The sequence below is a fragment of the Pinus tabuliformis genome, chromosome 6, assembly GCF_031772625.1.
Source record: "Pinus tabuliformis cultivar Carrire ecotype Pingquan chromosome 6, CPIR1, whole genome shotgun sequence".
Taxonomy (NCBI): Eukaryota; Viridiplantae; Streptophyta; class Pinopsida; order Pinales; family Pinaceae; genus Pinus; species Pinus tabuliformis.
The window spans coordinates 354485788-354493241 of NC_142292.1; positions in this window are offsets into that span (position 1 = coordinate 354485788).

A 7454-nucleotide genomic window follows, 5' to 3' on the forward strand; every position below is an offset into this window, starting at 1 on the left:
CTATGTTAGCATATTCTTTTAATTTCCCATTTAAGAGATCTTTGGCACACGAGTCTTACAATACAATGTTGTGTGACCATGTTTCTGGCAATCAAAACATTTGACTGAGTTATTTTTTTATGGACCTTGCCCCTAGAGAATAGCACCATCTTAGGTTGTAAGTTTTCCTCTGCATCACTTGTTTTTATTCTCTTTTCTTCTGCTAAAAGAGCTGCTACCATTTCATCTAATGATTTGGAAGAAAATTGACTTAGGGTAAAAATAACATTATCATAATTGGAAGGTAAATTGTTTAGCAGAATAGCCTTAGCATCTTCATCTTCTATTTTCGTTCCAGTTTCCCCCAACTGTCTTATGAGTGATTTTAAATCATTTATATGTGTAGACAATGATATCCCCTCATGCATCTTAAATTTGAATAATTGTAATTTCAAGGTAAATTTTGCATTCACAGCCTTTTCCCCAAATATTTGGCTTAACTTTTCCCATATTTGCGCAGAAGATTTTTCTAGGTCTATAAGATGAAGTTGCGAGTCTGACAAAGAGAGGCCTATAATAGATTTAGCTTTATCTTCCCTTCTCAGTCATTCAGCTAATTGTTTTGGATCTTGGGGTGTTGGTTCTTGTCCTTTTACTAAACTCCACAATTTTTTATGCATTAAATTCATTTGGACTTTAACCTTCCAGGTATAGAAATTTGACCCATTGAATTTCTCAACCACTATTTGCTCCATTTAAAAAAAAATGAACAATTACTCTATAATTGTTACCTTCTAATGCTAGCCCACACATAGCACTTGAATCGCTGGCCCACAGTGAGAAAAATTATGATAATGTCAATCAATAGGATTGCATAATCTATGGATGCCCCACCGAAATTCCACCAAGAGGCATCAAAATTTCACGGCATAATGTCCCAAATAGAAAATGCAAACCCTCATCGTTTAAATTCCACATAGCATATGCCAAATTTTAGGAACAACCCGTCGCTATTTGCAAGTTCGACGGCATACATCATAGTGGAAAAATATGCCTAATGAGTTTCAGATCCTTTTCCATTGATTCATGTATCTATCAACTACCCACCAACGGTGTATACCAGTCGCCATCAGCCGTGGTTAGTTGTGGGGAAAGGAATGGAAAATCTTGTGCTTCCCCGAGCATAAGTGCTTTTGTTGTCGTAATTTTTCTCATGTCCATATTCAAATTCATGAAAAAAAAAGGTCGGGATTCCTCTCATCTATAAGGTCTACTAAATCAAACTTCAGTGCTAGATCAAATTCAAATCCAATCCTCTCATTCTCTCGGGTTCTCCTAAAAGGAGTAAACCTAGAGCTATCAGCTCTAATACCAAGTAGGAAAATTTAGAGATGCACACACAGAGGAACAATTATATTACACACTCCAAATCACATATTTATGGTGTTTGTGAGATCCAACCAATTCCAAATATGAATAGGGAGGTTGAGATATTCGCTCAACATCCACCTACAAATACCAATTCTAACTGAGCATCGAAGAATTATCTTCCAAGTCTTTTAAAGAAAAAATATTAGTTATTAAATACTTTTAAAAGCAAAAAACATTATGTAGAATGTCAAATTCCATGCCTCATTGCTATAACTATGGACCAGGGATGTCTAGATCTAGAATTTGATATTCCACATAAAGTTTTTTATTTTTTAGACATATTTTACACCCAATAAAAACTTTATAATGTCAAAGAGAGATAATTAAAAAAGAAATTTGAATTGTAAATTTGAGATAAAGATTTAAGTTAATGGTTATAAATTTTAATGGTTAATTGTAAGTAACTAAATTTAATGTTATTAAATTTTAATAAAAAAATCCCATCTTCATCCAAGCTAACTATTCTTATAACAAGATGACTTTATTATATTCTTAGATATATATATTTTTGAAGTTTGTTTATCAATTGCGACCAAAACAACCCTAAAAAAATCTCTTAGATATTAATAACCAAGCTATTCTATTTATCAATCTAAAATTTTAAAACTATATTTAATTAAGATAATTTTAATATTATACATAATTCTAACTTCAATTTTTTTATTTTTTTTTCAAATCCATATAATTCTCCAAAATTCTCCAAACAAAATGAACATTTTTCGCTTATTGGTAATTATGTTACATTAAATATCAGATATTGTTACCACAAGCTTGCATAAAACCAAAGCGAAAATATTGACACTTTTGATAAAATTTCAATGGACACTTTGCATAATAATTGAAAATAACAGACATGAAAATCAAATCAAATGACCTTCATCAAGTTTAACTTAAAAATGCGGAACAAAGTTAAAAATTCCAAGCCTGGGGTACTGAGTTCATATTTCAAAATTCAAATTTTAACCCATGCTATATCGATAAAAATCATAAATTAATGAATGCCATTGACGATACGGTCTACGCACAGAGAGATACCTGCACGTAGTGGGTTTACCGACGGCGAGGTTCATCGGAGAAGTGTCCATGTATACCCGTACGTGCATGGTCTAACCATGCTTAAAATTTGTTTGAAAATAATGGAAATTTAAGTGAGATTTTTATAATATTTGTAAAATTTTTGATAAATTCAAATTACATCATGAAGTTTCAATATTTCAATATTTTTAAGAATTAAATGAATTTTTGATAGTTTTAAATCTATTTCCACTATCAACCTTAAGAAAAATAAAATTCACGCACCAGTGACCACATGGTGGATAGTGATCACTTGCCATCCCACGTCAAGATATATTCTGAAAGTACTTAAAATTCCCAGCCCTACTTATTTTGGCTTCCCTACAATCATTCTTCAGTGGACCGAAAATACAGTGATTTGGGTTAAATAGTACCAAATTCTTTGCCGGCTTCCAGACTTACTAATTGGCCTTCCAAATTTAGATTATCAATAATATTCATGAAACACCATGTTTGAGAGTAAGCTTCTATAACATCATTAACTACATTTAAATGAGTGTCATCATAAAAATAAATCATAAAATGTATGAAAGAGAGTGTTCTCATTTTCCAAGACTTCTTTCTAAAATCTTTGAAATGTTTTTCATCTTCCAAAGTTGGGGAAATTCCTTGTCAAACATCCCTATAGTTTGTCCCATTAAATTGATCAATTATGCACAAGTATTCTCACCACTTTCAAATCATTTCATTATGCACAAGTATTGTTACCATTTTCAAAAATCATGTCCGCGTAGATGTTCTTGATAGGCATTATCTGCTGGCATGGGAACTGGTTTTGCATCATTATGCTGAGGCATGGGCATCCAAGCCAATCAGTCTTTTCTGAATTATGTATACTTGACCTTTATATACTCTTAATATAAAGCTATGTCATTTTTTTTCTCTGAAAAAATTCTTACCACTTTCAAATCATTTCTTCATGTTATTCTATGTTTTCTTAAAAGCCAACAAATTTGCTATCCATAAGTTGTTCGCAATTTCTCCAAGTATTCAAATGATATCCAAAGCTTCCTTTCAAATCATTTCTTCATGTTATTCTATGTTTTCTTAAAAGCCAACAAATTTGCTATCCATAAGTTGTTCGCAATTTCTCCAAGTATTCAAATGATATCCAAAGCTTCTTTGTATTTTTATCAGTGTATGATGCTGAGACATTCAAGTCACACAATAGAGCATTTTTTTCTAGGCACACCAACATACTTTCTCAATGAAACGATGAGAATTTGCAGCCAAAGTCCCAAGATCAATGATATAGAATGTATCCTAAATATTGTGGTTAAAAGCATAGTTATCAAATTCTGTTGAATTAACCAAAAAAATCGAAAATTATGGTGTTCGATTTGGTTGGGGGCTAATTCAAAATTTGGTTTGGACATTGGATTCATGTATCAATATAAAGTGGGTAGGGTAAATTCAGTTCATAGTTAAACTGTTGGAAATATTAATCTTAACCACCGCCTTAAACACACTGATAAACACCATGCTTGCTTAGTCAACTACTGCAGGGTTGTGATTTTGTTTGGTAGTAGTCTAAGGAGGCGGAGGAATTGCCTGGACAACCAAAAGTGTCTGGAATCCATGCAAAAAAATTCTAAAAATATTGTAGTGGCAGTGTTTGAATCATGTTTTTGATGGTGGAAATGGATTCAACACAATAAAAAACGTCTAGGACACCTGAAATTTTGAAGTTTAACAACTATAACTTGGATTTACAAAAATCTTTGCCGGATTTTCTCTAAATATGACCTGAATTTCCATAATTTTCCGAGAAATTCCTCTGGCTAGTTAGACTACGACTTTTGTTTGCAGGCGTAAGGACTAAAGTCTGAGCAGAAGTATAGTGTTGACAATTCCGCAACACAGCAACAAGTTATTATGTAAAATTGCCCATCCTATGTCTTAATGATTGACTCTCTCATGTATTAATGTCTAAGTTGTATGTTGAGGTAAATATGAATGTAAAAGTCATTTTGTATTGTTGAGCAAGTTGAGAGGAGTCAAGTGTGTAAGTCTGAGATGTAATGGAGAGAAAATCGTGGAGGAGATATTGGTGGGCCAATGAAAACAAGTTTTACGCAATTTTACAGAGAGTTACTCCGCAACCCCAATGAAGCGTAAATGGCAATAAGTTTTTGTGGTTTTTTCTTAGAGGAGCAGCCTCCAATTTATCATGCAATGTATTTTCCTATGTTTTGAAATATAATCAAAAGTATGTTATGTAAGTTTTTGTGGTTTTTAGTTTTTGTGGTTTTTTCTTAGAGGAGCAGCCTCCAATTTATCATGCAATGTATTTTCCTATGTTTTGAAATATAATCAAAAGTATGTTATGTAAGTTTTTGTGGTTTTTTCTTGGAGCAACAGCCTTCAATTTATCATGCGAATGTATTTTCCTATGTTTTGAAATATAATCAAAAACATGTTATGTACAATGTGGCCTTAAACTTTCGCAACCATTTTGGTTTTTACTCTGTTTTGTTGTGCAACAGTGTAAACTTTGAAACGGGAACTGATACTGTTACCGTTTCGTAGAGATAGCAAAAAAGTGACCTGATTTTGAAAATGGGTGATGCAGAACACACATGTTTTTTTTAGAGCATAGTTTTTGGCACTTTATTTTTTTTTTTATGTACATTGCATTTTAGAATGGTAGTGATTTTCATGCTGATTTAAAAAAGTGGGTACCCTAAAATACCTAATTTTTTACTTTAAATTTTCTAATGTATGAAATGTAAATAATTATTTTGTAAATTTAATAATTTTTGAAGTGGTTGTTTTCTTCATATTTTCTTGTTTTTTATTTTAATTTTAATTTTTTTGTAGTGAGTTTTTTATTGTTTTGCATTTTTAAATTAGAAGGTTGATATTTTGAATTTTCGATATTCTACATATTTGTACATTCTTAATTAATTTTTTAATTGTTTCTAAAAATAAATATTTTTTAACAATGGACATAAAAATAACCATTTTTAACATAAATATAACTCAAAAACTACACGTTTTGATAATTTTTTGCTAGAATTGACATGTCAAAATCGCAATTTTTATACGAAAAATTTAACTAAAAATGGTTAAATAATAGTTATTTTTATCAATTTCATGTCAAAAGAATAATAATAATCATTTTTTTTCAAAAAATAATGATTAACTTAAAAATTAATGCGAAAATCACATATTACAAATATTGAACGCATAACAACCTTAATCGAGTGTTTATTCTTCTCATAAAATGCCAAAGTCAAAACATTGCAAAGTTTGATTTCCAAGCATAACTTAAATTTAATCAACAATGTCACGTAATCCAAACTCTTCGTCCTCTAGAGTTTCATCATTGTCTTCTTCCACAATATTTTCTGCTTCCTTTTGCTCATTTTCCTCTTCTAATGGATCTTTGATGTCTGCGAATCTCCCAATGTATGTCTTTCCAAACATTCCATATAATGGTGGTTGGAGTTCCTTTGCCTTTTTTGCCACACGTGATTCACTAAAGTCCCCTTTCTTCAACCCAATTTCTTGCATTTCATCTAGAAGAAATTGAAGAGCATTAATTCTTTACTGAATGAAATTGCACTGTATTGGATCTTTTTCAATTGCAATGCAATTTCTTCCTTTTTGAAGGCAACATGCTAGTGTTGTAACTAATTATCAAGCACAAAATAAATAATGAAGTAAATTAGTACAATGACATATAAATTAATAAATAACATATTGAAATTCAATTCCATATAATAAAACTTACCTGAGCCAGAAAATAAATCCAAAACCTAATCTCCTTCATTTGACTGCTACAAAGACATGGCTAAATCAAGCTCCTAAATAACATTGGGTTACATTGTTTAAGTGCTCAAACAGCTCGATCGAGCGCTTAAAAAGGGCTCAATTAGGCAATCATTTTTTCCACCCAAACATGCCATCTCTTGCCAAAAAGTGTAACCCAGCTCCATGCTTTCACCCTTATAGATTATGAATTTCTAACAATCTATATCCTAATTATTATTATTATCCAATTTTAAGGTCATAGCCAAGCCAGACACTAAATTGGTGTATGAAACCCCCTTGGTTGTGGGACAAGAGACCCATCTCCATGCAACGATTTGATTATTGTCTACGAAGGCATACCTACTCTAGCCCCTCCTGGTTTTTGAAAGTATGACCTCTTAAGAGGAAACACATGCTCTTAACCATTAGGCACTTGACCTGAGATGCCTCATGTTTAACACTAATGTTATAGGAGCATTTTCTCAAGAACTCTATCCAATAATTGGACCTCACACACTCTATTGACCTCTAATTTCAGCGGTGGCCTTTCAAAGTTTACTCTCCAAAACTCATTTAAGGCCATAAATCACACTTGATATTGGTTTACTATATTTGTGAAATTTCTAATTCTTTATAACTAATCATTTAGTTTAGGTTGATTTTTTGGATTTAATTATCATGATTTGAGTCTTGTCAGTGTTAACTGTAATACCCATCTTGGAACAATAGTCATAAAAAGTCCTAAACTGATTATTCAAGTCCTCATGGTTTAATGATAATACCATATATATATATATATATATATATATATATATATATATATATATATATATTGTTATAAATCAAATTTTAAACCTAATTTTTTAATTAATATTTTAGCATCCATAAACATATGCTTTTAACCTTTAATAAAGTAGTGCTAAAACTTCATATATATATATATATATATATATATATATATATATATATATATATATTATAATTCATTGTTATAAATTAAATTTTAAACCTAACTTTTTAATTAATATTTTAGCGTCCATAAACATATGCTTTTAACCTTTAATAAAGTCGTTCTAAAGCATCCTTCACCCTTCGTGTATCATGCCAATAAAGTTTTCTCGACTCTGAAAAACGATGCATATCTTATCTATAATAGACTGATGTTGTTTGGTTAATATTTTTCAATAAATTTTGTCTACATGTGGAAGCCATGG